We start from the raw sequence: 7,704 nt of genomic DNA, 5'->3' as shown, positions 1-7,704 counted from the left end.
CATGTATAAAGAAGAAGCCAGCAAAGTGTAGAAATAGTTATAATAATCTGAAGGATCATGTGACACTGAAGACTGGAGTAATGATGCTGAAAATTCAGCTTTGATCACAGCAATAAATTACATCTTAAAATGTACTGAAATAGAAAACAGCAATTTTAAGTTATAATAATATTTCACAATGGTACTGTTTTATTGTAAAAAAGGAAAAAAACGAATGCAGAAATGCTAAAACCAACTTTAATCTTAATAATTATAAAACGTATAACTATTGGTTTCTTTGATAAAACCATATTGGATAATCGCTAATCTGATAGTCTCTCAATGTCTTACGGCTATGGTATTTCGAGACCGAGGTGAGAGAATATAAATTTTCTTTAAAGGTCATATATTAAAACATGGCAAAAATAAGAAAAAAGTTAAGACAAAAATAGCACTGAAAATGTGCCAACTGGGAAGTGCTATGAGGGATATAACTCTATTTTCCGACCAAGCAGGCTGTAGCAGATACCAAGACGACCTATTTTTACAGTCGGATGCAAGTGAAGACGAGATCAGCCACACAGAAACATTTTCAGATGGACGCTTGCATGCACTTGAACAGCTTTGTGTGGCAAACACATAAGCGAGCTGTTCTACATGTGACAGCTACATGCAGTGTTTCATTAGTGGATGTGTCCCTGTTTGATGTGCGTTAGCTGCAGTGCAGAAGGAAGTGATGCGAGACATTAACCTCAAGAGAACGTGCAATTCTGCACTGTAACATCACACAAAGGCTGGATCGCTGGTAAGCTCTTGTTGCATATTTGAGATATCATTTGCAAGCTTTTGTTTAATATTTTTGTACGTTTGTGAATTGTATGAACCAGTGGGATACATGTAGGTAGGCCTGTACTCCCAAAAATACATCATGGAATTTGAGAGGAATTTTGAATTGTATCTGTTGTTGTGTGCGATACATTTCTGTTTGTGACTTGGGAGAGTTAGTATTTGAATGCACTTGAGAGATGATTTTTTATTTGTGTGGGGCTGTCCTGTGTGTGTGTGAGTATGAAGGCTTATCAGCTCACAGCAGCTTTCTGTCAGGGCTTTTTGGCCAAGCGGCTATCAGAAAGAACACCCCACTGTCACCACAGGAAACTCACCCCTGTCTTTTCCCTTAGTCGGTTGTCATCGTGAGAGATTGTTCTGAGCCACTTTGACATCCACCATGTAAGTGTTCATCTCATTAGTATGCATTTCATTTGTTTAATGTCACAGGACTGTCAAAACTTTCAGGTCAGGTAAGGACTTCCTTTTTACTTATAATATTATAGGATTGTGCACCTGTGTTTTGTTGTGAAACTGCTTTTTTTGTATCAGCCTCCGATCCAAATGGACCCTCTAGACGGAAAAGATATTGAAGCAAACCCAACTGATAGTGAGACGATGGAACTTCCTGTTCTGACTCAACCTGGCCTCGGAGTGACCACGACAACAGTGACCACTATCTCTCAAACTGGAGGAGACTGGAGCACAGGACTGTTCGAAGTGTGCGGTGACGCCAGCACATGTAAGAGGAAGTGCTTGAGAGAGGATTGAAAAAACAAGTTAGAAATACAAAATAATAGTCTAAATTATTTAGACTATTATAGATGTATAAAGCAACGTTTTGAGATTTAAAATCAAAATTGGGAGAGATACATGTTTGCATTTTCTAGAAAATGTTTGCAATACAAAGCCGTACCTATGAGAAACAAAGCCTTAACTGCAAGACTTCAACTCCCTTTAAATATATAAAGTCACATTGTGACATAAAGTAGCATTCTGAGACAAAGTCAAAATTGGGAAAGATGTTTACAGTAGCGAGAAATAGTCACATTGCAAGATAGAAAGTCACAGCTATGAGAAACAGCCTCAACTGCAAGACTTATGCTCCCACTGAAGTCGCATTATGACATGAAGTAACATTTTGAGATGCAAAGTCAAAATTAGGAGAGATGTTTGCGAGAAAGTCACAGTTGTGAGATTTTGCAGTTATTAAGAAAACCAGTTACATTGTGATATAAAAGGTAAAAATTGGGAGAGATGTAGGGTTGCAATTATGATAAAGTCACATTGCAAGATATAAAGCAATATTGTCAGTTGCAACCGCAAGATTTAAAGCCCTTTAGCAAGATATAAAATTGCATTGCGATATAAAGTCAAATTGGCAGAGACCTAAGTTCGTATTTGCTGGAAACAAAGTCACAGTTGCCTCAAGAGGGGCAGGGGAGAAATAGTGTTACGAGGGCACCTAGATCAGACTAAAAGGGCACTTAAAGGCATACTCCACCCCAAAATTAAAATTTTGTCATTAATCACTTACCCCATGTCGTTCCAAACCCGTAAAAGCTCTGTTCATCTTCAGAACACAATTTAAGATATTTTGGATGAAAACCAGGAGGCCTGTGACTGTCCTATAGACTGCCAAGTAAATAACAGTGTCAAGTTTCCATAAAAGCTATGAAAGTCATTGTCAGAATACTCCATCTGCCATCAGACGTGCAATCTGGGTTATATGAAGTGACGGGAACACTTTTTGTAAGCGAAGAAAACAAAAATAAAGACTTTATTCAACAATTCCTTTGTCAACAGTCTCCTCTGTGTCTCTCCATATCACCGTATGCTGTGTGTGCTCTTCTGTATCATCCACACCATAAGAATGAGCTGTTTTCTTTTAAATCAAAGCTAAATAAACGTAGAAACAGTGCATCCTTGTGGCGCAGTGGATACAGAAGGGCATACGCAGCATACAGTGATATGAAGAGACACAGAGGAGACTGCAATCAGGTGCATTTAGACGTGCATTAAATAATGGTTCAAAATAGCAGTAAATTGGCTTTGTATGATTCAGTGTAAAAAACCTTACATGGTTCATTTAAATACTCTTCTCCCATAAATGTCCTACAAATGCATGTGCAATAAGGTCTGCACATCTAAAAAAAATAAATAAATAAAAAAACAGGCTTTCATAATTTCTTGTTTCCGGATTGTGTCACATGGACTTTAATTATTTTAAGTAATTCGACCTATAATAAAACTGGCCTGGAACTCTAGTTGGACACAGTTTGGTCTAATATATTAAAAGCCTCAGAAAATCCAACACAGCAGCTTATTTATCGTAAGTCTGTCCATGAAAAGTAAAAGAGATGGAACTTTATTGATTGCGCACAGAATTCCATAGCTGCATATCTTTATCTTTTAGGACCAAGACTGGCACTTGGCGGTCTTGTTTTAAAATGTAGAAAACAAATTCCTAACTCTAGAACCTATTATGGTCACACTTTAGTTTGGGGACCAATTCTCACTTTGAATGAACTATCAACTTGCCTCAATAAACTCCCAGTGTGCTGCTTTTTAATAGTTAGTAAGGTAGTAGTTAAGTCTAGGTATGGGGTAGGATTTAGGGATCTAAAATATGGTTGAATGACTGAATAATGCATTTATATGTGCTTTAGAAGTACTAATGAACAGCCAAAATGCTAGTATGCATGCTTATAAGCAACTAACTGGTCCCTAAGCTTAATTGTTACCCTTACTATTTCATTAGATTTCTTCATGATTGCACTGTTAATTATAAAATGTCTCCTAAAATATTGTTTTTGTATTTTATTGCTGTAGCAAACTGTGGTTTGTCACAGTTAAACATGACTAAATTTGTACAAAAGATATAGTGTATCCTGCTCCATCAGATAATATACTTTACAAATCACATAAAGTACTTGATCTAAGGAGTCAAACTTTTGAATTACAGCTATGCAGTGGCTTAGGACTGCACCATGTATTACTATGCATTCATTATAAGCGTAATTAGGCTACTGTTGTTTTCTTAATCCAGTGGTTTGTGTACCGTTTCACAATCATTAAAAGTTAATGACATTCCTTAATGATTATAACTTGTTAATGATTTTCCGTTAATTTAAAGTTAACCTGGGCATAAAACAAGGACATTGGTTAATCTTTCAAAGTCATATTTATCAGGATTGAAACCTCTTTTGTAGTTAATTGATGTAAGCAGTGTTAAAATAATTGCAGATAAGCTCATGCTACACAGCATCTCTCCCTCTTCTGTGCAGTTCTGATGGGTGCGTTTGTACCGTGCTGTTTGGACCTGAGTCTGGCTCATCAGTACGGAGAATGCATGTGTCTGCCTCTGCTGCCTGGCTAAACTTACCAAAAGACTTTTTGCAACCTCCAGCTCAATAAAATCAGGGTAAGGATTCAGCAGTAATGTAAAAAAATAAAATAAAAAAATGAACAGGATTCTCAAATTGATCTGATCTGTTTAGTGTGAACACTATTATATTTTTTGCAGTCAAGAAAACCAGTCACATTATGAAATAAAACATGATCTGATCTGTTTAGTGTGCACATTTTTATTTTTTTTTTGCAGTCAAGAAAACCAGTCACATTGTGAGATAAAAGGTAAAAATTTGGAGAGATGTAGGGTTGCAATTGTGATAAAGTCACATTGTGAGATATAAAGCATGATTGTCAGTTGCAACCGCAAGATTTAAAGCCCTTTAGCAAGATATAAAATTGCATTGTGATTGTGAGTTCGCATTTGCTGGAAACAAAGTCACAGTTGCCTCCAGAGGGGCAGGGGAGAAATAGTGTTACGAGGGCACTTTTACTCCACCCCAAAATGAAAATTTTGTCATTAATCACTTACCCCCATGTCATTCCAAACCCGTAAAAGCTCCGTTCATCTTACCTGGAAAATTTCCCGTTCATCTTCGGAACCACAATTTACGATATTTTGGATGAAAACCAGTGCCTGTGACTGTAACGCCCATAGACTGCCAAGTAAATAACAGTGTCAAGGTCCCTAAAGGTATAAAGCTCTCGTCATCGCAGATATCCATCTGCCATCAGACGTGCAATCTGGGTTAGATGAAGTGACGGGAACACTTTTTGTAGCGAAAGAAAACAAAAATAACACTTTGTTCAACAAATCCTTTGTCAACAGTCTCCTCTGTGTCTCTCCATATCACCATATGCTGCGTATGCCTGTATCATCCATGCCACAAGGATGCGCGGTTTTTCTTTCAGTTATATTGCTTTGAAAAAGGCAAAATTGGCCCTTTCCCTGCACGTGCCCTGTTGCACGAACCAGATATGAAGTTCTCCCTTAAAAGTAATGTTTTGTTTGATGTCATTCATTTTAAAGGCAGTATAATAGACAATATTACCAGTGATTTTCATTTTTACAGAAAAACATTCATAAAGATTGACCCGTAATAAATTTGGCATCATTAGATTTTAGTATCACTTACCCCACGAATGTCGTCCATTCCAATACCTGTATATTAGCTTGCTCCCGTTACATTTCTTTTTCGAGAAAACAATATCAAAGAGATTTTGGGTGAAAACCAGCAGGCTGCTGTCAATATATCTGCCAAGTAAATAACAGTGTCAAGGTCCATTAAAAGCTATGAAACTCAACGAAAAAACAATCCACCATCAAACATACAATCAATCTTATATAAATTAACAGAAACAAACACTTTAAGCGAAGAAAACAAAAAAAAAAAACAACTCAACAAACAAATCCTTCAACAACAGTCTCCTCTGTGTCTCTCCATGTCACCATATGCTGCGTATGCTCTTCTGTATCATCCATGCCACAAGGATGCGCTGTTTTCTTTCAGTATATATAAAGTGCATTTGAAAAAAGGCAAAATTGGCCCTTTCCCTGCACGTCCTGTTTGCACGATTTATGATATGAGATTTCTCCCTTTAAAAGTATTTTTTTGTCAGTTCATTTTAAAGGCAGTATCATATACAATATATAAAATAATATAATAGTGATTTTCATTTTTACAGAAAAACATTCATAAATATTGACCAGTAATAACTGTGGCATCATTATTATTTTAGTATCATTCGTACACTATTATAGTTTTTGTTAATAATCTTATATATATATATATATATATAACATTTTCTGTTTTCACTTTAATATTAGAAATAAAATAGTCATTTTTAGTCATCAGTAGTCATAGGCAAAATAGTCATTTTGGTGTGTTTATTTTTAAATGTCTAGTCTTTATTAATTAGTTTCAGTTATTTTAGTACTTCAAATTAAATGTTCCCTTGGCACCTAGCTGAAATAAAATACGTTTATGTTTTTAGTTTATTTCAGTTTAAGTAAAGTAACCCTGTGTGGTGTCAGGTAACATTCATATTTATATTAACAGGTAATATTAATAATATTAAATAGTTAAGACAATTATTCAGCATTTTTGATTTCTTAAGTTTTGCAAACTTTTATTTTTACTGAATGATACTAACAAAAAATCCTTTCAGTTTTTATACTCAGCTACTTGCTATATATTCAATTAATTTATTCCTAATTTACTGTGAATTTGAAATGTAGTGCTATTGGTAACCCTTTTAAATGGATTGATTAAAAATTAAAAAGAGAATAGCATTAACATAAATGGCAACGTTTCCTGGCAATGTGTGAGCTACGCTCTGTCTAAGATGGATGTGCATGCCAGAACATTTACCTTAATGTGTAAACCAACGACTCAACTCAGATATTACTGTGGACTGGAGTTTCCGCTGAGCAATGATTTTCTTTTTTTTTTACAATATTTCCTCTAGGCATAGACTAGGTGTAGAGATTTGTTTTTGATTTATCTTGTCATAACCTTCTTGTGCTAAGAAGTAAAACACATCCAGTCTTTGACAGTTAGATGAAGATTCCTTAAATTAAATTCCATAAGTACATTCCTTGACTTAAGTCAGGGTGTTAAATCAATATCAGGGAAACATATCCTTACTTCGAAATCTACAAACCCTAATTTGTCTAGCTCTATTAGATGAATGAATTTGAGTGTCCTGTGTGTGTCTCTAGGGCAGTGTGTGTGAGGACTGGACTACGGTGTACTGCTGCTACCCTCTGGCCCTCTGTCAAATGATCAGAGAGATGAAGAAGAGGCTGAAGACACAGATCTACACCGTTTCTACCACACTGGAGAGCTCCTGAGACCCTGTGTGTGTGTGTGTGTGTGTGTGTTTGTACACGGCTGTCAGGATGTTTATTACCTGGGGTCCTGAACTTCATGCAGGGTTAGACATATCAGTACTCTCTGCTTGAAGATTGATGCCGCTGACATTTCAAAGTGACGGAGAGTTGGGGTGACAGATGAGTGGAGAAGAGGTTTCTGATGGCTTCTGGGTCTGTGTATGCTTTCATTTCAGATTGCTCTCTCACGGTGCTTATACATATGTAGGCTTCGCTACATGGATTCTGGATTGTGTCACTTTTTTAATTGTATTTCAAAGTCAAAACTGATATGACATCTTATCTCTCATTTGATCTAAAATAAAATTTTCTAAAAATCAGCCAAATGTTGTAAGATTTCCTTAATTTTATATAGATTTTCACATTATTTTTATGCATTAATTGTAATATTAATTGTAATATGTGGGCAGCTGTGGCCTAATGGTTAGAGATTTGGACTTGTAACCAGAAGGTCGCAGGTTTGAGTCTCGGTGCTGGCAGGAGTTGTAGGTGGGAGGGAGTGAATAAACAGTGCTCTCTTCCACTCTCAATACCCATGGCTGAAGTGCCCTTGAGCAAGGCACTGAACCCCCAGTTGCCCCCCGGGCGCTGGATATAGCTGCCCACTGCTCCGGGTGTGTGTTCACGGTGTGTTCACTTCTCACTGCTGTGTG

At 36.5% G+C, this 7,704-nt stretch overlaps 1 pseudogene; it reads left to right on the top strand.

Moving 5' to 3' along the window:
• The first annotated feature begins 407 nt into the window (after window positions 1-407).
• On the top strand, window positions 408-7,367 carry LOC109087330 (annotated as a pseudogene).
• Window positions 7,368-7,704: the final 337 nt, after the last annotated feature.

This window comes from Cyprinus carpio, chromosome A21 (genome assembly GCF_018340385.1).
Source record: "Cyprinus carpio isolate SPL01 chromosome A21, ASM1834038v1, whole genome shotgun sequence".
Taxonomy (NCBI): domain Eukaryota; kingdom Metazoa; phylum Chordata; class Actinopteri; order Cypriniformes; family Cyprinidae; genus Cyprinus; species Cyprinus carpio.
This window is presented reverse-complemented; position numbering and strand designations above follow the sequence as displayed.